A 26,720-nucleotide genomic window follows, 5' to 3' on the forward strand; every position below is an offset into this window, starting at 1 on the left:
TAAATTATTTTTTTACCACTAAAACGCATTAGACTTGTAGTTTTCAAAAATGTTTACATTTTTGATGAGACGCGGAATAAAAGAAGTTTAATCGCCGGCAAACGAAAACCCGCGATTTCCCGTAAATCCCGTGCTTGGCCCGTATAGTCGAGTATATACAAAGAAAGTACCCTGTGAGTAAACTCATTTCCAGAACGATTTTTTAAATTATCTTTTCACCACTAAAACGCATGAGACTTGCAGTTTTCAAAAATGTTTTCATTTTTGATGAAACGCTGAATAAAAGAAGTTTAATCGCCGGCAAACGAAAACCCGCGGTTTCCCGTAAATCCCGTGCTTGGCCCGTATAATCGAGTATATACAAAGAAAGTATCCTGTGAGTAAACTCATTTCCAGAACGATTTTTTAAATTATCTTTTCACCACTAAAACGCATGAGACTTGTAGTTTTCAAAAATGTTTTCATTTTTGATGAGACGCTAAATAAAAGAAGTTTAATCGCCGGCAAACGAAAACCCGCGATTTCCCGTAAATCCCGTGCTTGGCCTGTATAGTCAAAAGTATACAAAGAAAATACCCAGGGAGTAAACTCATTTGCCGAACGATATTTTAAATTATTTTTTCACCACTAAAACGCACGAGACTTGTAGTTTTCAAAAATGTTTCCATTTTTGATGAGACGCTGAATAAAAGAAGTTTAATCGCCGGCAAACGAAAACCCGCGATTTCCCGTAAATCCCGTGCTTGGCCCGTATTGTCAAGTATATACAAAGAAAGTACCCTGTGAGTAAACTCATTTCCAGAACCATTTTTTAAGTTATCTTTTCACCACTAAAACGCATGAGACTTGTAGTTTTCAAAAATGTTTTCATTTTTGATGAGACGCGGAATAAAAGAAGTTTAATCGCCGGCAAACGAAAACCTGCGATTTCCCGTAAATCCTGTGCTTGGCCCGTATAGTCGAGTATATACAAAGAAAGTATCCTGTGAGTAAACTCATTTCCAGAACGATTTTTTAAATTATCTTTTCACCACTAAAACGCATGAGACTTGCAGTTTTCAAAAATGTTTTCATTTTTGATGAGACGCTGAATAAAAGAAGTTTAATCGCCGGCAAACGAAATCCCGCGGTTTCCCGTAAATTCCGTGCTTGGCCCGTATAATCGAGTATATACAAAGAAAGTATCCTGTGAGTAAACTCATTTTCAGAACGATTTTTTAAATTATCTTTTCACCACTAAAACGCATGAGACTTGTAGTTTTCAAAAATGTTTTCATTTTTGATGAGACGCGGAATAAAAGAAATTTAATCGTCGGCAAACGAAAACCCGCGAATTCCCGTGAATCCCGAAATCGGCCCGTATAGTCAAATATATACAAAGAAAAAACCCAGGGAGTAAACTCATTTCCAGAACGATTTTTTAAATTATCTTTTCACCACTAAAACGCATGAGACTTGTAGTTTTCAAAAATGTTTTCATTTTTGATGAGACGCCGTATAAAAGATGTTTAATTGCCGGCAAACGAAAACCCGCGATTTCCCGTAAATCCCGGATTCGGCCCGTATAGTCGAATGTATACAAAGAAAGTACCCTGTGAGTAAACTCATTTCCCGAACGCTTTTTTAAATTACATTTTCACCACTAAAACGCATAAGACTTGTAGTTTTTAAAAATGTTTTCATTTTTGATGAGACGCTGAATAAAAGAAGTTTAATCTCCGGCAAACGAAAACCCGCGATTTCCCGTAAATCCCGTGCTTGGCCAGTATAGTCGAGTATATACAAAGAAAGTACCCTGTGAGTAAACTCATTTCCAGAACGATTTTTTAAATTATCTTTTCACCACTAAAACGCATGAGACTTGTAGTTTTCAAAAATGTTTTCATTTTTGATGAGACGCGGAATAAAAGAAGTTTAATCGCCGGCAAACGAAAACCTGCGATTTCCCGTAAATCCTGTGCTTGGCCCGTATAGTCGAGTATATACAAAGAAAGTATCCTGTGAGTAAACTCATTTCCAGAACGATTTTTTAAATTATCTCTTCACCACTAAAACGCATGAGACTTGCAGTTTTCAAAAATGTTTTCATTTTTGATGAGACGCTGAATAAAAGAAGTTTAATCGCCGGCAAACGAAATCCCGCGGTTTCCCGTAAATTCCGTGCTTGGCCCGTATAATCGAGTATATACAAAGAAAGTATCCTGTGAGTAAACTCATTTTCAGAACGATTTTTTAAATTATCTTTTCACCACTAAAACGCATGAGACTTGTAGTTTTCAAAAATGTTTTCATTTTTGATGAGACGCGGAATAAAAGAAATTTAATCGTCCGCAAACGAAAACCCGCGAATTCCCGTGAATCCCGAAATCGGCCCGTATAGTCAAATGTATACAAAGAAAAAACCCAGGGAGTAAACTCATTTCCAGAACGATTTTTTAAATTATCTTTTCACCACTAAAACGCATGAGACTTGTAGTTTTCAAAAATGTTTTCATTTTTGATGAGACGCCGTATAAAAGATGTTTAATTGCCGGCAAACGAAAACCTGCGATTTCCCGTAAATCCTGTGCTTGGCCCGTATAGTCGAGTATATACAAAGAAAGTATCCTGTGAGTAAACTCATTTCCAGAACGATTTTTTAAATTATCTTTTCACCACTAAAACGCATGAGACTTGCAGTTTTCAAAAATGTTTTCATTTTTGATGAGACGCTGAATAAAAGAAGTTTAATCGCCGGCAAACGAAAACCCGCGGTTTCCCGTAAATCCCGTGCTTGGCCCGTATAATCGAGTATATACAAAGAAAGTATCCTGTGAGTAAACTCATTTTCAGAACGATTTTTTAAATTATCTTTTCACCACTAAAACGCATGAGACTTGCAGTTTTTAAAAGTGTTTCCATTTTTGATGAGACGCTGAATAAAAGAAGTTTAATATCCGGCAAACGAAAACCCGCGATTTCCCGTAAATCCCGGACTCGGCCCGTATAGTCAAAAGTATAAAAAGAAAATACCCAGGGAGTAAACTCATTTCCAGAACGATTTTTTAAATTATTTTTTCACCACTAAAACGCATAAGACTTGTAGTTTTTAAAAGTGTTTTCATTTTTGATGAGACGCTGAATAAAAGAAGTTTAATATCCGGCAAACGAAAACCCGCGATTTCCCGTAAATCCCGTGCTTGGCCCGTATAGTCGAGTATATACAAAGAAAGTACCCTGTGAGTAAACTCATTTCCAGAACGATTTTTTAAATTATCTTTTCACCACTAAAACGCATGAGACTTGTAGTTTTCAAAAATGTTTTCATTTTTGATGAGACGCGGAATAAAAGAAGTTTAATCGCCGGCAAACGAAAACCTGCGATTTCCCGTAAATCCTGTGCTTGGCCCGTATAGTCGAGTATATACAAAGAAAGTATCCTGTGAGTAAACTCATTTCCAGAACGATTTTTTAAATTATCTTTTCACCACTAAAACGCATGAGACTTGCAGTTTTCAAAAATGTTTTCATTTTTGATGAGACGCAGAATAAAAGAAGTTTAATCGCCGGCAAACGAAAACCTGCGACTTCCCGTAAATCCTGTGCTTGGCCCGTATAGTCGAGTATATACAAAGAAAGTATCCTGTGAGTAAACTCATTTCCAGAACGATTTTTTATATTATCTTTTCACCACTAAAACGCATGAGACTTGCAGTTTTCAAAAATGTTTTCATTTTTGATGAGACACTAAATAAAAGAAGTTTAATCGCCGGCAAACGAAAACCCGCGAATTCCCGTAAATCCCGGACGCGGCCCGTATAGTCAAAAGTATAAAAAGAAAATACCCAGGGAGTAAACTCATTTCCAGAACGATTTTTTAAATTATCTTTTCACCACTGAAACGCATGACACTTGTAGTTTTCAAAAATGTTTTCATTTTTGATGAGACGCTGAATAAAAGATGTTTAATCGCCGGCAAACGAAAACCCGCGATTTCCCGTAAATCCCGGACTCGGCCCGTATAGTCAAAAGTATACAAAGAAAGTACCCAGGGAGTAAACTCATTTCCCGAACGATTTTTTAAATTATTTTCTCACCACTAAAACGCAAGAGACTTGTAGTTTTCAAAAATGTTTTCATTTTTGATGAGACGCTGAATAAAAGAAGTTTAATCGCCGGCAAACGAAAACCCGCGATTTCCTGTAAATTCCGGGCTTGGCCCGTATAGTCGAATGTATACAAAGAAAGTACCCTGTGAGTAAACTCATTTCCCGAACGATTTTTTAAATTATTTTTTCACCACTAAAACGCAAGAGACTTGTAGTTTTCAAAAATGTTTTCATTTTTGATGTGACGCTGAATAAAAGAAGTTTAATCGCCGGCAAACGAAAACCCGGGATTTCCCGTAAATCCCGGACTCGGCCCGTATAGTCAAAAGTATACAAAGAAAATACCCACGTAGTAAACTCATTTCCAGAACGATTTTTTAAATTATTTTCTCACCACTAAAACGCATGAGACTTGTAGTTTTCAAAAATGTTTTCATTTTTGATGAGCCGCTGAATAAAAGAAGTTTAATCGCCGGCAAACGAAAACCCGCAATTTCCCGTAAATCCCGTGCTTGGCTCGTATAGTCGAGTATATACAAAGAAAGTACCCTGTGAGTAAAGTCCTTTCCAGAACGATTTTTTATATTATCTTTTCACCACTAAAACGCATGAGACTTGTAGTTTTCAAAAATGTTTTCATTTTTGATGAGACGCGAAATAAAAGAAGTTTAATCGCCGGCAAACGAAAACCTGCAATTTCCCGTAAATCCCGTGCTTGGCCCGTATAGTTAAAAGTATACAAAGAAAATGCCCAGGGAGTAAACTCATTTCCCGAACGATATTTTAAATTATTTTTCACCACTAAAACGCACGAGACTTGTAGTTTTCAAAAATGTTTTCATTTTTGATGAGACGCTGAATAAAAGAAGTTTAATCGCCGGCAAACGAAAACCCGCGATTTCCCGTAAATCCCGTGCTTGGCCCGTATAGTCGAGTATATACAAAGAAAGTATCCTGTGAGTAAACTCATTTCCAAAACGATTTTTTAAATTATCTTTTCACCACTAAAACGCATGGGACTTGTAGTTTTCAAAAATGTTTTTATTTTTGATGACACGCTGAATAGAAGAAGTTTAATCGCCGGCAAACGAAAACCCGCGAATTCCCGTAAATCCCGGACTCGGCCCGTATAGTCAAAAGTATAAAAAGAAAATACCCAGGGAGTAAACTCATTTCCCGAACGATTTTTTAAATTTTTTTTTCACCACTAAAACGCAAGAGACTTGTAGTTTTCAAAAATGTTTTCATTTTTGATGAGACGCTGAATAAGAGAAGTTTAATCGCCGGCAAACGAAAACCCGGGATTTCCCGTAAATCCCGGACTCGGCCCGTATAGTCAAAAGTATACAAAGAAAATACCCAGGTAGTAAACTCATTTCCAGAACGATTTTTTAATTTATTTTCTCACCCCTAAAACGCATGAGACTTGTAGTTTTCAAAAATGTTTTCATTTTTGATGAGACGCTGAATAAAAGAAGTTTAATCGCCGGCAAACGAAAACCCGCAATTTCCCGTAAATCCCGTGCTTGGCTCGTATAGTCGAGTATATACAAAGAAAGTACCCTGTGAGTAAAGTCCTTTCCAGAACGATTTTTTATATTGTCTTTTCACCACTAAAACGCATGAGACTTGTAGTTTTCAAAAATGTTTTCATTTTTGATGAGACGCGAAATAAAAGAAGTTTAATCGCCGGCAAACGAAAACCCGCGATTTCCCGTAAATCCCGGGCTTGGCCCGTATATTCGAATGTATACAAAAAAGTACCCTGTGAGTAAACTCATTTCCCGAACGATTTTTTAAATTATTTTTTCACCACTAAAACGCATGAGACTTGTAGTTTTCAAAAATGTTTTCATTTTTGATGAGACGCTGAATGAAAGAAGTTTAATCGCCGGCAAACGAAAACCCGCCATTTCCCGTAAATCCCGTGCTTGGCTCGTATAGTCGAGTATATACAAAGAAAGTACCCTGTGAGTAAAGTCCTTTCCAGAACGATTTTTTATATTATCTTTTCACCACTAAAACGCATGAGACTTGTAGTTTTCAAAAATTTTTTCATTTTTGATGAGACGCGAAATAAAAGAAGTTTAATCGCCGGCAAACGAAAACCCGCGATTTCCCGTAAATCCAGGGCTTGGCCCGTATAGTCAAATGTATACAAAGAAAATACCCAGGTAGTAAACTCATTTCCAGAACGATTTTTTAAATTATTTTCTCACCACTAAAACGCATGAGACTTGTAGTTTTCAAAAATGATTTCATTTTTGATGAGCCGCTGAATAAAAGAAGTTTAATCGCCGGCAAACGAAAACCCGCAATTTCCCGTAAATCCCGTGCTTGGCTCGTATAGTCGAGTATATACAAAGAAAGTACCCTGTGAGTAAAGTCCTTTCCAGAACGATTTTTTATATTATCTTTTCACCACTAAAACGCATGAGACTTGTAGTTTTCAAAAATGTTTTCATTTTTGATGAGACGCGAAATAAAAGAAGTTTAATCGCCGGCAAACGAAAACCCGCGATTTCCCGTAAATCCAGGGCTTGGCCCGTATAGTCGAATGTATACAAAGAAAGTACCCTGTGAGTAAATTCATTTCCCGAACGATTTTTTAAATTATTTTTTCACCACTAAAACGCATGGGACTTGTAGTTTTCAAAAATGTTTTTATTTTTGATGACACGCTGAATAGAAGAAGTTTAATCGCCGGCAAACGAAAACCCGCGAATTCCCGTAAATCCCGGACTCGGCCCGTATAGTCAAAAGTATAAAAAGAAAATACCCAGGGAGTAAACTCATTTCCCGAACGATTTTTTAAATTTTTTTTTCACCACTAAAACGCAAGAGACTTGTAGTTTTCAAAAATGTTTTCATTTTTGATGAGACGCTGAATAAGAGAAGTTTAATCGCCGGCAAACGAAAACCCGGGATTTCCCGTAAATCCCGGACTCGGCCCGTATAGTCAAAAGTATACAAAGAAAATACCCAGGTAGTAAACTCATTTCCAGAACGATTTTTTAATTTATTTTCTCACCCCTAAAACGCATGAGACTTGTAGTTTTCAAAAATGTTTTCATTTTTGATGAGACGCTGAATAAAAGAAGTTTAATCGCCGGCAAACGAAAACCCGCAATTTCCCGTAAATCCCGTGCTTGGCTCGTATAGTCGAGTATATACAAAGAAAGTACCCTGTGAGTAAAGTCCTTTCCAGAACGATTTTTTATATTGTCTTTTCACCACTAAAACGCATGAGACTTGTAGTTTTCAAAAATGTTTTCATTTTTGATGAGACGCGAAATAAAAGAAGTTTAATCGCCGGCAAACGAAAACCCGCGATTTCCCGTAAATCCCGGGCTTGGCCCGTATATTCGAATGTATACAAAAAAGTACCCTGTGAGTAAACTCATTTCCCGAACGATTTTTTAAATTATTTTTTCACCACTAAAACGCATGAGACTTGTAGTTTTCAAAAATGTTTTCATTTTTGATGAGACGCTGAATGAAAGAAGTTTAATCGCCGGCAAACGAAAACCCGCCATTTCCCGTAAATCCCGTGCTTGGCTCGTATAGTCGAGTATATACAAAGAAAGTACCCTGTGAGTAAAGTCCTTTCCAGAACGATTTTTTATATTATCTTTTCACCACTAAAACGCATGAGACTTGTAGTTTTCAAAAATTTTTTCATTTTTGATGAGACGCGAAATAAAAGAAGTTTAATCGCCGGCAAACGAAAACCCGCGATTTCCCGTAAATCCAGGGCTTGGCCCGTATAGTCAAATGTATACAAAGAAAATACCCAGGTAGTAAACTCATTTCCAGAACGATTTTTTAAATTATTTTCTCACCACTAAAACGCATGAGACTTGTAGTTTTCAAAAATGATTTCATTTTTGATGAGCCGCTGAATAAAAGAAGTTTAATCGCCGGCAAACGAAAACCCGCAATTTCCCGTAAATCCCGTGCTTGGCTCGTATAGTCGAGTATATACAAAGAAAGTACCCTGTGAGTAAAGTCCTTTCCAGAACGATTTTTTATATTATCTTTTCACCACTAAAACGCATGAGACTTGTAGTTTTCAAAAATGTTTTCATTTTTGATGAGACGCGAAATAAAAGAAGTTTAATCGCCGGCAAACGAAAACCCGCGATTTCCCGTAAATCCAGGGCTTGGCCCGTATAGTCGAATGTATACAAAGAAAGTACCCTGTGAGTAAATTCATTTCCCGAACGATTTTTTAAATTATTTTTTCACCACTAAAACGCATGAGACTTGTAGTTTTCAAAAATGTTTTCATTTTGGATGAGACGCTGAATAAAAGAAGTTTAATCGCCGGCAAACGAAAACCCGCGATTTCCTGTAAATTCGGGCTTGGCCCGTATAGTCGAATGAATACAAAGAAAGTACCCTGTGAGTAAACTCATTTCCCGAACGATTTTTTAAATTATTTTTTCACCACTAAAACGCAAGAGACTTGTAGTTTTCAAAAATGTTTTCATTTTTGATGAGACGCTGAATAAGAGAAGTTTAATCGCCGGCAAACGAAAACCCGGGATTTCCCGTAAATCCCGGACTCGGCCCGTATAGTCAAAAGTATACAAAGAAAATACCCAGGTAGTAAACTCATTTCCAGAACGATTTTTTAAATTATTTTCTCACCCCTAAAACGCATGAGACTTGTAGTTTTCAAAAATGTTTTCATTTTTGATGAGACGCTGAATAAAAGAAGTTTAATCGCCGGCAAACGAAAACCCGCAATTTCCCGTAAATCCCGTGCTTGGCTCGTATAGTCGAGTATATACAAAGAAAGTACCCTGTGAGTAAAGTCCTTTCCAGAACGATTTTTTATATTGTCTTTTCACCACTAAAACGCATGAGACTTGTAGTTTTCAAAAATGTTTTCATTTTTGATGAGACGCGAAATAAAAGAAGTTTAATCGCCGGCAAACGAAAACCCGCGATTTCCCGTAAATCCCGGGCTTGGCCCGTATATTCGAATGTATACAAAAAAAGTACCCTGTGAGTAAACTCATTTCCCGAACGATTTTTTAAATTATTTTTTCACCACTAAAACGCATGAGACTAGTAGTTTTCAAAAATGTTTTCATTTTTGATGAGACGCTGAATGAAAGAAGTTTAATCGCCGGCAAACGAAAACCCGCCATTTCCCGTAAATCCCGTGCTTGGCTCGTATAGTCGAGTATATACAAAGAAAGTACCCTGTGAGTAAAGTCCTTTCCAGAACGATTTTTTATATTATCTTTTCACCACTAAAACGCATGAGACTTGTAGTTTTCAAAAATGTTTTCATTTTTGATGAGACGCGAAATAAAAGAAGTTTAATCGCCGGCAAACGAAAACCCGCGATTTCCCGTAAATCCAGGGCTTGGCCCGTATAGTCGAATGTATACAAAGAAAGTACCCTGTGAGTAAATTCATTTCCCGAACGATCTTTTAAATTATTTTTTCACCACTAAAACGCATGAGACTTGTAGTTTTCAAAAATGTTTTCATTTTTGATGAGACGCTGAATGAAAGAAGTTTAATCGCCGGCAAACGAAAACCCGCCATTTCCCGTAAATCCCGTGCTTGGCCCGTATAGTCGAGTATATACAAAGAAAGTACCCTGTGAGTAAACTCATTTCCAGAACGATTTTTTAAATTATCTTTTCACCACTAAAACGCATGAGACTTGTAGTCTTCAAAAATGTTTTCATTTTTGATGAGACGCGGAATAAAAGAAGTTTAATCGCCGGCAAACGAAAACCCGCGATTTCCCGTAAATCCCGGTCTCGGCCCGTATAGTCAAAAGTATACAAAGAAAATACCCAGGGAGTAAACTCATTTCCCGAACGATTTTTTAAATTATTTTTTCACCACTAAAACGTATGAGACTCGTAGTTTTCAAAAATGTTTTCATTTTTGATGAGACGCTGAATAAATGATGTTTAATTGCCGGCAAACGAAAACCCGCGATTTCCCGTAAATCCCGGATTCGGCCCGTATAGTCGAATGTATACAAAGAAAGTACCCTGTGAGTAAACTCATTTCCCGAACGCTTTTTTAAATTACTTTTTCACCACTAAAATGCATAAGACTTGTAGTTTTTCAAAAATGTTTTCATTTTTGATGAGACGCTGAATAAAAGAAGTTTAATCTCCGGCAAACGAAAACCCGCGATTTCCCGTAAATCCCGTGCTTGGCCAGTATAGTCGAGTATATACAAAGAAAGTACCCTGTGAGTAAACTCATTTCCAGAACGATTTTTTAAATTATCTTTTCACCACTAAAACGCATGAGACTTGTAGTTTTCAAAAATGTTTTCATTTTTGATGAGACGCGGAATAAAAGAAGTTTAATCGCCGGCAAACGAAAACCTGCGATTTCCCGTAAATCCTGTGCTTGGCCCGTATAGTCGAGTATATACAAAGAAAGTATCCTGTGAGTAAACTCATTTCCAGAACGATTTTTTAAATTATCTTTTCACCACTAAAACGCATGAGACTTGCAGTTTTCAAAAATGTTTTCATTTTTGATGAGACGCTGAATAAAAGAAGTTTAATCACCGGCAAACGAAAACCCGCGGTTTCCCGTAAATCCCGTGCTTGGCCTGTATAATCGAGTATATACAAAGAAAGTATCCTGTGAGTAAACTCATTTTCAGAACGATTTTTTAAATTATCTTTTCACCACTAAAACGCATGAGACTTGCAGTTTTTAAAAGTGTTTCCATTTTTGATGAGACGCTGAATAAAAGAAGTTTAATATCCGGCAAACGAAAACCCGCGATTTCGCGTAAATCCCGGACTCGGCCCGTATAGTCAAAAGTATAAAAAGAAAATACCCAGGGAGTAAACTCATTTCCAGAACGATTTTTTAAATTATTTTTTCACCACTAAAACGCATAAGACTTGTAGTTTTTAAAAGTGTTTTCATTTTTGATGAGACGCTGAATAAAAGAAGTTTAATATCCGGCAAACGAAAACCCGCGATTTCCCGTAAATCCCGCGCTTGGCCCGTATAGTCGAATGTATACAAAGAAAGTACCCTGTGAGTAAATTCATTTCCCGAACGATTTTTTAAATTATTTTTTCACCACTAAAACGCATGAGACTTGTAGTTTTCAAAAATGTTTTCATTTTTGATGAGACGCTGAATGAAAGAATTTTAATCGCCGGCAAACGAAAACCCGCCATTTCCCGTAAATCCCGTGCTTGGCCCGTATAGTCGAGTATATACAAAGAAAGTACCCTGTGAGTAAACTCATTTCCAGAACGATTTTTTAAATTATCTTTTCACCACTAAAACGCATGAGACTTGTAGTCTTCAAAAATGTTTTCATTTTTGATGAGACGCGGAATAAAAGAAGTTTAATCGCCGGCAAACGAAAACCCGCGATTTCCCGTAAATCCCGGTCTCGGCCCGTATAGTCAAAAGTATACAAAGAAAATACCCAGGGAGTAAACTCATTTCCCGAACGATTTTTTAAATTATTTTTTCACCACTAAAACGTATGAGACTCGTAGTTTTCAAAAATGTTTTCATTTTTGATGAGACGCTGAATAAATGATGTTTAATTGCCGGCAAACGAAAACCCGCGATTTCCCGTAAATCCCGGATTCGGCCCGTATAGTCGAATGTATACAAAGAAAGTACCCTGTGAGTAAACTCATTTCCCGAACGCTTTTTTAAATTACTTTTTCACCACTAAAATGCATAAGACTTGTAGTTTTTCAAAAATGTTTTCATTTTTGATGAGACGCTGAATAAAAGAAGTTTAATCTCCGGCAAACGAAAACCCGCGATTTCCCGTAAATCCCGTGCTTGGCCAGTATAGTCGAGTATATACAAAGAAAGTACCCTGTGAGTAAACTCATTTCCAGAACGATTTTTTAAATTATCTTTTCACCACTAAAACGCATGAGACTTGTAGTTTTCAAAAATGTTTTCATTTTTGATGAGACGCGGAATAAAAGAAGTTTAATCACCGGCAAACGAAAACCCGCGGTTTCCCGTAAATCCCGTGCTTGGCCTGTATAATCGAGTATATACAAAGAAAGTATCCTGTGAGTAAACTCATTTTCAGAACGATTTTTTAAATTATCTTTTCACCACTAAAACGCATGAGACTTGCAGTTTTTAAAAGTGTTTCCATTTTTGATGAGACGCTGAATAAAAGAAGTTTAATATCCGGCAAACGAAAACCCGCGATTTCGCGTAAATCCCGGACTCGGCCCGTATAGTCAAAAGTATAAAAAGAAAATACCCAGGGAGTAAACTCATTTCCAGAACGATTTTTTAAATTATTTTTTCACCACTAAAACGCATAAGACTTGTAGTTTTTAAAAGTGTTTTCATTTTTGATGAGACGCTGAATAAAAGAAGTTTAATATCCGGCAAACGAAAACCCGCGATTTCCCGTAAATCCCGCGCTTGGCCCGTATAGTCGAGTATATACAAAGAAAGTACCCTGTGAGTAAACTCATTTCCAGAACGATTTTTTAAATTATCTTTTCACCACTAAAACGCATGAGACTTGTAGTTTTCAAAAATGTTTTCATTTTTGATGAGACGCGGAATAAAAGATGTTTAATCGCCGGCAAACGAAAACCTGCGATTTCCCGTAAATCCTGTGCTTGGCCCGTATAGTCGAGTATATACAAAGAAAGTATCCTGTGAGTAAACTCATTTCCAGAACGATTTTTAAAATTATCTTTTCACCACTAAAACGCATGAGACTTGCAGTTTTCAAAAATGTTTTCATTTTTGATGAGACGCAGAATAAAAGAAGTTTAATCGCCGGCAAACGAAAACCTGCGATTTCCCGTAAATCCTGTGCTTGGCCCGTATAGTCGAGTATATACAAAGAAAGTATCCTGTGAGTAAACTCATTTCCAGAACGATTTTTTATATTATCTTTTCACCACTAAAAGGCATGAGACTTGCAGTTTTCAAAAATGTTTTCATTTTTGATGAGACGCTGAATAAAAGAAGTTTAATCGCCGGCAAACGAAAACCCGCGATTTCCCGTAAATCCCGTGCTTGGCCCGTATAATCGAGTATATACAAAGAAAGTATCCTGTGAGTAAACTCATTTCCAGAACGATTTTTCAAATTATCTTTTCACCACTAAAACGGATGAGACTTGCAGTTTTCAAAAATGTTTTCATTTTTGATGAGACACTAAATAAAAGAAGTTTAATCGCCGGCAAACGAAAACCCGCGATTTCCCGTAAATCCCGTGCTTGGCCCGTATAGTCAAAAGTATACAAAGAAAATGCCCAGGGAGTAAACTCATTTCCGAACGATATTTTAAATTATATTTCACCACTAAAACGCACGAGACTTGCAGTTTTCAAAAATGTTTTCATTTTTGATGAGACGCTGAATAAAAGAAGTTTAATTGCCGGCAAACGAAAACCCGCGATTTCCCGTAAATCCCGTGCTTGGCCCGTATAGTCGAGTATATACAAAGAAAGTATCCTGTGAGTAAACTCATTTCCAAAACGATTTTTTAAATTATCTTTTCACCACTAAAACGCATGGGACTTGTAGTTTTCAAAAATGTTTTTATTTTTGATGACACGCTGAATAGAAGAAGTTTAATCGCCGGCAAACGAAAACCCGCGAATTCCCGTAAATCCCGGACTCGGCCCGTATAGTCAAAAGTATAAAAAGAAAATACCCAGGGAGTAAACTCATTTCCAGAACGATTTTTTAAATTATCTTTTCACCACTAAAACGCATGACACTTGTAGTTTTCAAAAATGTTTTCATTTTTGATGAGACGCTGAATAAAAGATGTTTAATCGCCGGCAAACGAAAACCCGCGATCTCCCGTAAATCCCGGACTCGGCCCGTATAGTCAAAAGTATACAAAGAAAGTACCCAGGGAGTAAACTCATTTCCCGAACGATTTTTTAAATTATTTTCTCACCACTAAAACGCAAGAGACTTGTAGTTTTCAAAAATGTTTTCATTTTTGATGAGACGCTGAATAAAAGAAGTTTAATCGCCGGCAAACGAAAACCCGCGATTTCCTGTAAATTCCGGGCTTGGCCCGTATAGTCGAATGTATACAAAGAAAGTACCCAGTGAGTAAACTCATTTCCCGAACGATTTTTTAAATTATTTTTTCACCACTAAAACGCAAGAGACTTGTAGTTTTCAAAAATGTTTTCATTTTTGATGAGACGCTGAATAAAAGAAGTTTAATCGCCGGCAAACGAAAACCCGGGATTTCCCGTAAATTCCGGGCTTGGCCCGTATAGTCGAATGTATACAAAGAAAGTACCCTGTGAGTAAACTCATTTCCCGAACGATTTTTTAAATTATTTTTTCACCACTAAAACGCAAGAGACTTGTAGTTTTCAAAAATGTTTTCATTTTTGATGAGACGCTGAATAAAAGAAGTTTAATCGCCGGCAAACGAAAACCCGGGAATTCCCGTAAATCCCGGACTCGGCCCGTATAGTCAAAAGTATACAAAGAAAATACCCAGGTAGTAAACTCATTTCCAGAACGATTTTTTAAATTATTTTCTCACCACTAAAACGCATGAGACTTGTAGTTTTCAAAAATGTTTTTATTTTTGATGAGCTGCTGAATAAAAGAAGTTTAATCGCCGGCAAACGAAAACCCGCAATTTCCCGTAAATCCCGTGCTTGGCTCGTATAGTCGAGTATATACAAAGAAAGTACCCTGTGAGTAAAGTCCTTTCCAGAACGATTTTTTATATTATCTTTTCACCACTAAAACGCATGAGACTTGTAGTTTTCAAAAATGTTTTCATTTTTGATGAGACGCGAAATAAAAGAAGTTTAATCGCCGGCAAACGAAAACCCGCGATTTCCCGTAAATCCAGGGCTTGGCCCGTATAGTCGAATGTATACAAAGAAAGTACCCTGTGAGTAAATTCATTTCCCGAACAATTTTTTAAATTATTTTTTCACCACTAAAACGCATGAGACTTGTAGTTTTCAAAAATGTTTTCATTTTGGTTGACACGCTGAATAAAAGAAGTTTAATCGCCGGCAAACGAAAACCCGCGATTTCCTGTAAATTCCGGGCTTGGCCCGTATAGTCGAATGAATACAAAGAAAGTACCCTGTGAGTAAACTCATTTCCCGAACGATTTTTTAAATTATTTTTTCACCACTAAAACGCAAGAGACTTGTAGTTTTCAAAAATGTTTTCATTTTTGATGAGACGCTGAATAAAAGAAGTTTAATCGCCGGCAAACGAAAACCCGCGATTTCCCGTAAATCCCGGACTCGGCCCGTATAGTCAAAAGTATACAAAGAAAATACCCAGGTAGTAAACTCATTTCCAGAACGATTTTTAAATTATTTTCTCACCACTAAAACGCATGAGACTTGTAGTTTTCAAAAATGTTTTCATTTTTGATGAGACGCTGAATAAAAGAAGTTTAATCGCCGGCAAACGAAAACCCGCAATTTCCCGTAAATCCCGTGCTTGGCTCGTATAGTCGAGTATATACAAAGAAAGTACCCTGTGAGTAAAGTCCTTTCCAGAACGATTTTTTATATTGTCTTTTCACCACTAAAACGCATGAGACTTGTAGTTTTCAAAAATGTTTTCATTTTTGATGAGACGCGAAATAAAAGAAGTTTCATCGCCGGCAAACGAAAACCTGCGATTTCCCGTAAATCCTGTGCTTGGCCCGTATAGTCGAGTATATACAAAGAAAGTATCCTGTGAGTAAACTCATTTCCAGAACGATTTTTTAAATTATCTTTTCACCACTAAAACGCATGAGACTTGCAGTTTTCAAAAATGTTTTCATTTTTGATGAGACGCAGAATAAAAGAAGTTTAATCGCCGGCAAACGAAAACCTGCGATTTCCCGTAAATCCTGTGCTTGGCCCGTATAGTCAAAAGTATACAAAGAAAGTACCCAGGGAGTAAACTCATTTCCCGAACGATTTTTTAAATTATTTTCTCACCACTAAAACGCAAGAGACTTGTAGTTTTCAAAAATGTTTTCATTTTTGATGAGACGCTGAATAAAAGAAGTTTAATCGCCGGCAAACGAAAACCCGCAATTTCCCGTAAATCCCGTGCTTGGCTCGTATAGTCGAGTATATACAAAGAAAGTACCCTGTGAGTAAAGTCCTTTCCAGAACGATTTTTTATATTATCTTTTCACCACTAAAACGCATGAGACTTGTAGTTTTCAAAAATGTTTTCATTTTTGATGAGACGCGAAATAAAAGAAGTTTAATCGCCGGCAAACGAAAACCCGCGATTTCCCGTAAATCCAGGGCTTGGCCCGTATAGTCGAATGTATACAAAGAAAGTACCCTGTGAGTAAATTCATTTCCCGAACGATTTTTTAAATTATTTTTTCACCACTAAAACGCATGAGACTTGTAGTTTTCAAAAATGTTTTCATTTTGGTTGACACGCTGAATAAAAGAAGTTTAATCGCCGGCAAACGAAAACCCGCGATTTCCTGTAAATTCCGGGCTTGGCCCGTATAGTCGAATGAATACAAAGAAAGTACCCTGTGAGTAAACTCATTTCCCGAACGATTTTTTAAATTATTTTTTCACCACTAAAACGCAAGAGACTTGTAGTTTTCAAAAATGTTTTTATTTTTGATGAGACGCTGAATAAAAGAAGTTTAATCGCCGGCAAACGAAAACCCGGGATTTCCCGTAAATCCCGGACTCGGCCCGTATAGTCAAAAGTATACAAAGAAAATACCCAGGTAGTAAACTCATTTCCAGAACGATTTTTAAATTATTTTCTCACCACTACAAACGCATGAGACTTGTAGTTTTCAAAAATGTTTTCATTTTTGATGAGACGCTGAATAAAAGAAGTTTAATCGCCGGCAAACGAAAACCCGCAATTTCCCGTAAATCCCGTGCTTGGCTCGTATAGTCGAGTATATACAAAGAAAGTACCCTGTGAGTAAAGTCCTTTCCAGAACGATTTTTTATATTGTCTTTTCACCACTAAAACGCATGAGACTTGTAGTTTTCAAAAATGTTTTCATTTTTGATGAGACGCGAAATAAAAGAAGTTTCATCGCCGGCAAACGAAAACCTGCGATTTCCCGTAAATCTTGTGCTTGGCCCGTATAGTCGAGTATATACAAAGAAAGTATCCTGTGAGTAAACTCATTTCCAGAACGATTTTTTAAATTATCTTTTCACCACTAAAACGCATGAGACTTGCAGTTTTCAAAAATGTTTTCATTTTTGATGAGATGCAGAATAAAAGAAGTTTAATCGCCGGCAAACGAAAACCTGCGATTTCCCGTAAATCCTGTGCTTGGCCCGTATAGTCGAGTATATACAAAGAAAGTATCCTGTGAGTAAACTCATTTCCCGAACGATTTTTTAAATTATTTTCTCACCACGAAAACGCAAGAGACTTGTAGTTTTCAAAAATGTTTTCATTTTTGATGAGACGCTGAATAAAAGAAGTTTAATCGCCGGCAAACGAAAACCCGCGATTTCCTGTAAATTCCGGGCTTGGCCCGTATAGTCGAATGTATACAAAGAAAGTACCCTGTGAGTAAACTCATTTCCCGAACGATTTTTTAAATTATTTTTTCACCACTAAAACGCAAGAGACTTGTAGTTTTCAAAAATGCTTTCATTTTTGATGAGACGCTGAATAAAAGAAGTTTAATCGCCGGCAAACGAAAACCCGCGATTTCCTGTAAATTCCGGGCTTGGCCCGTATAGTCGAATGTATACAAAGAAAGTACCCTGTGAGTAAACTCATTTCCCGAACGATTTTTTAAATTATTTTTTCACCACTAAAACGCAAGAGACATGTAGTTTTCAAAAATGTTTTCATTTTTGATGAGACGCTGAATAAAAGAAGTTTAATCGCCGGCAAACAAAAACCCGGGATTTCCCGTAAATCCCGGACTCGGCCCGTATAGTCAAAAGTATACAAAGAAAATACCCAGGTAGTAAACTCATTTCCAAAACGATTTTTTAAATTATTTTCTCACCACTAAAACGCATGAGACTTGTAGTTTTCAAAAATGTTTTCATTTTTGATGAGCCGCTGAATAAAAGAAGTTTAATCGCCGGCAAACGAAAACCCGCAATTTCCCGTAAATCCCGTGCTTGGCTCGTATAGTCGATAATATACAAAGAAAGTATCCTGTGAGTAAACTCATTTCCAAAACGATTTTTTAAATTATCTTTTCACCACTAAAACGCATGGGACTTGTAGTTTTCAAAAATGTTTTTATTTTTGATGACACGCTGAATAGAAGAAGTTTAATCGCCGGCAAACGAAAACCCGCGAATTCCCGTAAATCCCGGACTCGGCCCGTATAGTCAAAAGTATAAAAAGAAAATACCCAGGGAGTAAACTCATTTCCAGAACGATTTTTTAAATTATCTTTTCACCACTAAAACGCATGACACTTGTAGTTTTCAAAAATGTTTTTATTTTTGATGAGACGCTGAATAAAAGATGTTTAATCGCCGGCAAACGAAAACCCGCGATTTCCCGTAAATCCCGGACTCGGCCCGTATAGTCAAAAGTATACAAAGAAAGTACCCAGGGAGTAAACTCATTTCCCGAACGATTTTTTAAATTATTTTCTCACCACGAAAACGCAAGAGACTTGTAGTTTTCAAAAATGTTTTCATTTTTGATGAGACGCTGAATAAAAGAAGTTTAATCGCCGGCAAACGAAAACCCGCGATTTCCTGTAAATTCCGGGCTTGGCCCGTATAGTCGAATGTATACAAAGAAAGTACCCTGTGAGTAAACTCATTTCCCGAACGATTTTTTAAATTATTTTTTCACCACTAAAACGCAAGAGACTTGTAGTTTTCAAAAATGCTTTCATTTTTGATGAGACGCTGAATAAAAGAAGTTTAATCGCCGGCAAACGAAAACCCGGGATTTCCCGTAAATCCCGGACTCGGCCCGTATAGTCAAAAGTATACAAAGAAAATACCCAGGTAGTAAACTCATTTCCAGAACGATTTTTTAAATTATTTTCTCACCACTAAAACGCATGAGACTTGTAGTTTTCAAAAATATTTTCATTTTTGATGAGACGCTGAATAAAAGAAGTTTAATCGCCGGCAAACGAAAACCCGCAATTTCCCGTAAATCCCGTGCTTGGCTCGTATAGTCGAGTATATACAAAGAAAGTACCCTGTGAGTAAAGTCCTTTCCAGAACGATTTTTTATATTGTCTTTTCACCACTAAAACGCATGAGACTTGTAGTTTTCAAAAATGTTTTCATTTTTGATGAGACGCGAAATAAAAGAAGTTTAATCGCCGGCAAACGAAAACCCGCGATTTCCCGTAAATCCCGGGCTTGGCCCGTATATTCGAATGTATACAAAAAAAGTACCCTGTGAGTAAACTCATTTCCCGAACGATTTTTTAAATTATTTTTTCACAACTAAAACGCATGAGACTTGTAGTTTTCAAAAATGTTTTCATTTTTGATGAGACGCTAAATGAAAGAAGTTTAATCGCCGGCAAACGAAAACCCGCGATTTCCCGTAAATCCCGTGCTTGGCCCGTATAGTCGAGTATATACAAAGAAAGTACCCTGTGAGTAAACTCATTTCCAGAACGATTTTTTAAATTATCTTTTCACCACTAAAACGCATGAGACTTGTAGTCTTCAAAAATATTTTCATTTTTGATGAGACGCGGAATAAAAGAAGTTTAATCGCCGGCAAACGAAAACCCGCGATTTCCCGTAAATCCCGGTCTCGGCCCGTATAGTCAAAAGTATACAAAGAAAATACCCAGGGAGTAAACTCATTTCCCGAACGATTTTTTAAATTATTTTTTCACCACTAAAACGTATGAGACTCGTAGTTTTCAAAAATGTTTTCATTTTTGATGAGACGCTGAATAAAAGAAGTTTAATCGCCGGCAAACGAAAACCCCCGATTTCCCGTAAATCCCGGACTCGGCCCGTATAGTCAAAAGTATACAAAGAAAGTACCCTGCGAGTAAACTCATTTCCAGAACGATTTTTTAAATTATATTTTCACCACTAAAACGCAAGAGACTTGTAGTTTTCAAAAATGTTTTCATTTTTGATGAGACGCTGAATAAAAGAAGTTTAATCGCCGGCAAACGAAAACCCGGGATTTCCCGTAAATCCCGGACTCGGCCCGTATAGTCAAAAGTATACAAAGAAAATACCCAGGTAGTAAACTCATTTCCAGAACGATTTTTTAAATTATTTTCTCACCACTAAAACGCATGAGACTTGTAGTTTTCAAAAATGTTTTCATTTTTGATGAGACGCTGAATGAAAGAAGTTTAATCGCCGGCAAACGAAAACCCGCAATTTCCCGTAAATCCCGTGCTTGGCTCGTATAGTCGAGTATATACAAAGAAAGTACCCTGTGAGTAAAGTCCTTTCCAGAACGATTTTTTATATTGTCTTTTCACCACTAAAACGCATGAGACTTGTAGTTTTCAAAAATGTTTTCATTTTTGATGAGACGCGAAATAAAAGAAGTTTAATCGCCGGCAAACGAAAACCCGCGATTTCCCGTAAATCCCGGGCTTGGTCCGTATATTCGAATGTATACAAAAAAAGTACCCTGTGAGTAAACTCATTTCCCGAACGATTTTTTAAATTATTTTTTCACCACTAAAACGCATGAGACTTGTAGTTTTCAAAAATGTTTTTATTTTTGATGAGACGCTGAATGAAAGAAGTTTAATCGCCGGCAAACGAAAACCCGCGATTTCCCGTAAATCCCGTGCTTGGCCTGTATAGTCGAGTATATATAAAGAAAGTACCCTGTGAGTAAACTCATTTCCAGAACGATTTTTTAAATTATCTTTTCACCACTAAAACGCATGAGACTTGTAGTCTTCAAAAATGTTTTCATTTTTGATGAGACGCGGAATAAAAGAAGTTTAATCGCCGGCAAACGAAAACCCGCGATTTCCCGTAAATCACGGTCTCGGCCCGTATAGTCAAAAGTATACAAAGAAAATACCCAGGGAGTAAACTCATTTCCCGAACGATTTTTTAAATTATTTTTTCACCACTAAAACGTATGAGACTCGTAGTTTTCAAAAATGTTTTCATTTTTGATGAGACGCTGAATAAAAGAAGTTTAATCGCCGGCAAACGAAAACCCGCGAATTCCCGTAAATCCCGGACTCGGCCCGTATAGTGAAAAGTATACAAAGAAAATACCCAGGGAGTAAACTCATTTCCAGAATGATTTTTTAAATTATCTTTTCACCACTAAAACGCATGAGACTTGTAGTTTTCAAAAATGTTTTCACTTTTGATGAGACGCAGAATAAAAGATGTTTAATCGCCGGCAAACGAAAACCCGCGATTTCCCGTAAATCCCGGACTCGGCCCGTATAGTCAAAAGTATACAAAGAAAGTACCCAGGGAATAAACTCATTTCCCGAACGATTTTTTAAATTATTTTTTTACCACTAAAACGCAAGAGACTTGTAGTTTTCAAAAATGTTTTCACTTTTGATGAGACGCTGAATAAAAGAAGTTTAATCGCCAGCAAACGAAAACCCGCGATTTCCTGTAAATCTCGGGCTTGGCCCGTATAGTCGAATGTATACAAAGAAAGTACCCTGAGAGTAAACTCATTTCCCGAACGATTTTTAAATTATCTTTTCACCACTAAAACGCATGAGACTTGTAGTTTTCAAAAATGCTTTCATTTTTGATGAGACGCTGAATAAAAGAAGTTTAATCGCCGGCAAACGAAAACCCGCGAATTCCCGTAAATCCCGGACTCGGCCCGTATAGTCAAAAGTATACAAAGAAAATACACAGGGAGTAAACTCATTTCCCGAACGAGTTTTTAAATTATTTTTTCACCACTAAAACGCATGAGACTTGTAGTTTTCAAAAATGTTTTCATTTTTAATGAGACGCTTAATAAAAGAAGTTTAATCGCCGGCAAACAAAAACCCGCGATTTCCCGTAAATCCCGGGCTTGGCCCGTATAGTCGAATGTATACAAAGAAAGTACCCTGTGAGTAAACTCATTTCTCGAACGATTTTTTAAATTATTTTTTCACCACTAAAACGCATGAGACTTGTAGTTTTCAAATATGTTTTCATTTTTGATGAGACGCGAAATAAAAGAAGTTTAATCGCCGGCAAACGAAAACCCGCGATTTCCCGTAAATCCCGGACTCGGCCCGTATAGTCGAGTATATACAAAGAAAGTACCCTGCGAGTAAACTCATTTCCAGAACCATTTTTTAAGTTATCTTTTCACCACTAAAACGCATGAGACTTGTAGTTTTCAAAAATGTTTTCATTTTTGATGAGACGCGGAATAAAAGAAGTTTAATCGCCGGCAAACGAAAACCCGCGAAATCCCGTAAATCCCGGACTCGGCCCGTATAGTCAAATGTATACAAAGAAAATACCCAGGGAGTAAACTCATTTCCAGAACGATTTTTTAAATTATCTTTTCACCACTAAAACGCATGAGACTTGTAGTTTTCAAAAATGTTTTCATTTTTGATGAGACGCCGAATAAAAGATGTTTAATTGCCGGCAAACGAAAACCCGCGATTTCCCGGAAATCCCGGATTCGGCCCGTATAGTCAAAAGTATACAAATAAAGTACCCATGGAGTAAACTCATTTCCCGAACGATTTTTTAAATTATCTTTTCACCACTAAAACGCATGGGACTTGTAGTCTTCAAAAATGTTTTCATTTTTGATGACACGCTGAATAGAAGAAGTTTAATCGCCGGCAAACGAAAACCCGCGATTTCCCGTAAATCCCGTGCTTGGCCCGTATAGTCGAAGGTATACAAAGAAAGTACCCTGTGAGTAAACTCATTTCCCGAACGATTTTTTAAATTATTTTTTCACCACTAAAACGCATGAGACTTGTAGTTTTCAAAAATGTTTTCATTTTTGATGAGACGCGGAATAAAAGAAGTTTAATCGCCGGCAAACGAAAACCTGCTATTTTCCGTAAATCCCGTGCTTGGCCCGTATAGTCAAAAGTATACAAAGAAAATACCCAGGGAGTAAACTCATTTCCCGAACGATTTTTTAAATTATTTTTTCACCACTAAAACGTATGAGACTCGTAGTTTTCAAAAATGTTTTCATTTTTGATGAGACGCTGAATAAAAGAAGTTTAATCGCCGGCAAACGAAAACCCCCGATTTCCCGTAAATCCCGGACTCGGCCCGTATAGTCAAAAGTATACAAAGAAAGTACCCTGCGAGTAAACTCATTTCAAGAACGATTTTTTAAATTATCTTTTCACCACTAAAACGCACGAGACTTGTAGTTTTCAAAAATGTTTTCATTTTTGATGAGACGCTGAATAAAGGAAGTTTAATCGCCGGCAAACGAAAACCCGCGAATTCCCGTAAATCCCGGACTCGGCCCGTATAGTGAAAAGTATACAAAGAAAATACCCAGGGAGTAAACTCATTTCCAGAATGATTTTTTAAATTATCTTTTCACCACTAAAACGCATGAGACTTGTAGTTTTCAAAAATGTTTTCACTTTTGATGAGACGCAGAATAAAAGATGTTTAATCGCCGGCAAACGAAAACCCGCGATTTCCCGTAAATCCCGGACTCGGCCCGTATAGTCAAAAGTATACAAAGAAAGTACCCAGGGAATAAACTCATTTCCCGAACGATTTTTTAAATTATTTTTTTACCACTAAAACGCAAGAGACTTGTAGTTTTCAAAAATGTTTTCACTTTTGATGAGACGCTGAATAAAAGAAGTTTAATCGCCAGCAAACGAAAACCCGCGATTTCCTGTAAATCCCGGGCTTGGCCCGTATAGTCGAATGTATACAAAGAAAGTACCCTGAGAGTAAACTCATTTCCCGAACGATTTTTAAATTATCTTTTCACCACTAAAACGCATGAGACTTGTAGTTTTCAAAAATGCTTTCATTTTTGATGAGACGCTGAATAAAAGAAGTTTAATCGCCGGCAAACGAAAACCCGCGAATTCCCGTAAATCCCGGACTCGGCCCGTATAGTCAAAAGTATACAAAGAAAATACACAGGGAGTAAACTCATTTCCCGAACGATTTTTTAAATTATTTTTTCACCACTAAAACGCATGAGACTTGTAGTTTTCAAAAATGTTTTCATTTTTAATGAGACGCTTAATAAAAGAAGTTTAATCGCCGGCAAACAAAAACCCGCGATTTCCCGTAAATCCCGGGCTTGGCCCGTATAGTCGAATGTATACAAAGAAAGTACCCTGTGAGTAAACTCATTTCTCGAACGATTTTTTAAATTATTTTTTCACCACTAAAACGCATGAGACTTGTAGTTTTCAAATATGTTTTCATTTTTGATGAGACGCGAAATAAAAGAAGTTTAATCGCCGGCAAACGAAAACCCGCGATTTCCCGTAAATCCCGGACTCGGCCCGTATAGTCGAGTATATACAAAGAAAGTACCCTGCGAGTAAACTCATTTCCAGAACCATTTTTTAAGTTATCTTTTCACCACTAAAACGCATGAGACTTGTAGTTTTCAAAAATGTTTTCATTTTTGATGAGACGCGGAATAAAAGAAGTTTAATCGCCGGCAAACGAAAACCCGCGAAATCCCGTAAATCCCGGACTCGGCCCGTATAGTCAAATGTATACAAAGAAAATACCCAGGGAGTAAACTCATTTCCAGAACGATTTTTTAAATTATCTTTTCACCACTAAAACGCATGAGACTTGTAGTTTTCAAAAATGTTTTCATTTTTGATGAGACGCCGAATAAAAGATGTTTAATTGCCGGCAAACGAAAACCCGCGATTTCCCGGAAATCCCGGATTCGGCCCGTATAGTCAAAAGTATACAAATAAAGTACCCATGGAGTAAACTCATTTCCCGAACGATTTTTTAAATTATCTTTTCACCACTAAAACGCATGGGACTTGTAGTCTTCAAAAATGTTTTCATTTTTGATGACACGCTGAATAGAAGAAGTTTAATCGCCGGCAAACGAAAACCCGCGATTTCCCGTAAATCCCGTGCTTGGCCCGTATAGTCGAAGGTATACAAAGAAAGTACCCTGTGAGTAAACTCATTTCCCGAACGATTTTTTAAATTATTTTTTCACCACTAAAACGCATGAGACTTGTAGTTTTCAAAAATGTTTTCATTTTTGATGAGACGCGGAATAAAAGAAGTTTAATCGCCGGCCAACAAAAACCTGCTATTTTCCGTAAATCCCGTGCTTGGCCCGTATAGACGAGTATATACAAAGAAAGTATCCTGTGAGTAAACTCATTTCCAGAACGATTTTTTAAATTATCTTTTCACCACTAAAACGCATGAGACTTGCAATTTTCAAAAATTTTTTCATTTTTGATGAAACGCTGAATAAAAGAAGTTTAATCGCCGGCAAACGAAAACCCGCGATTTCCCGTAAATCCCGTGCTTGGCCCGTATAATCGAGTATATACAAAGAAAGTATTCTGTGAGTAAACTCATTTCCAGAACGATTTTTTAAATTATCTTTTCACCACTAAAACGCATGAGACTTGCAGTTTTCAAAAATGTTTTCATTTTTGATGAGACGCCGAATAAAAGATGTTTAATTGCCGGCAAACGAAAACCCGCGATTTCCCGGAAATCCCGGATTCGGCCCGTATAGTCAAAAGTATACAAATAAAGTACCCATGGAGTAAACTCATTTCCCGAACGATTTTTTAAATTATCTTTTCACCACTAAAACGCATGGGACTTGTAGTCTTCAAAAATGTTTTCATTTTTGATGACACGCTGAATAGAAGAAGTTTAATCGCCGGCAAACGAAAACCCGCGATTTCCCGTAAATCCCGTGCTTGGCCCGTATAGTCGAAGGTATACAAAGAAAGTACCCTGTGAGTAAACTCATTTCCCGAACGATTTTTTAAATTATTTTTTCACCACTAAAACGCATGAGACTTGTAGTTTTCAAAAATGTTTTCATTTTTGATGAGACGCGGAATAAAAGAAGTTTAATCGCCGGCCAACAAAAACCTGCTATTTTCCGTAAATCCCGTGCTTGGCCCGTATAGACGAGTATATACAAAGAAAGTATCCTGTGAGTAAACTCATTTCCAGAACGATTTTTTAAATTATCTTTTCACCACTAAAACGCATGAGACTTGCAATTTTCAAAAATTTTTTCATTTTTGATGAAACGCTGAATAAAAGAAGTTTAATCGCCGGCAAACGAAAACCCGCGATTTCCCGTAAATCCCGTGCTTGGCCCGTATAATCGAGTATATACAAAGAAAGTATTCTGTGAGTAAACTCATTTCCAGAACGATTTTTTAAATTATCTTTTCACCACTAAAACGCATGAGACTTGCAGTTTTCAAAAATGTTTTCATTTTTGATGAGACGCTGAATAAAAGATGTTTAATCGCCGGCAAACGAAAACCTGCTATTTTCCGTAAATCCCGTGCTTGGCCCGTATAGTCGAGTATATACAAAGAAAGTATCCTGTGAGTAAACTCATTTCCAGAACGATTTTTTAAATTATCTTTTCACCACTAAAACGCATGAGACTTGTAGTCTTCAAAAATGTTTTCATTTTTGATGAGACGCGGAATAAAAGAAGTTTAATCGCCGGCAAACGAAAACCCGCGATTTCCCGTAAATCACGGTC

The sequence above is a fragment of the Hydractinia symbiolongicarpus genome, chromosome 9 (genome assembly GCF_029227915.1).
Source record: "Hydractinia symbiolongicarpus strain clone_291-10 chromosome 9, HSymV2.1, whole genome shotgun sequence".
NCBI lineage: Eukaryota > Metazoa > Cnidaria > Hydrozoa > Anthoathecata > Hydractiniidae > Hydractinia > Hydractinia symbiolongicarpus.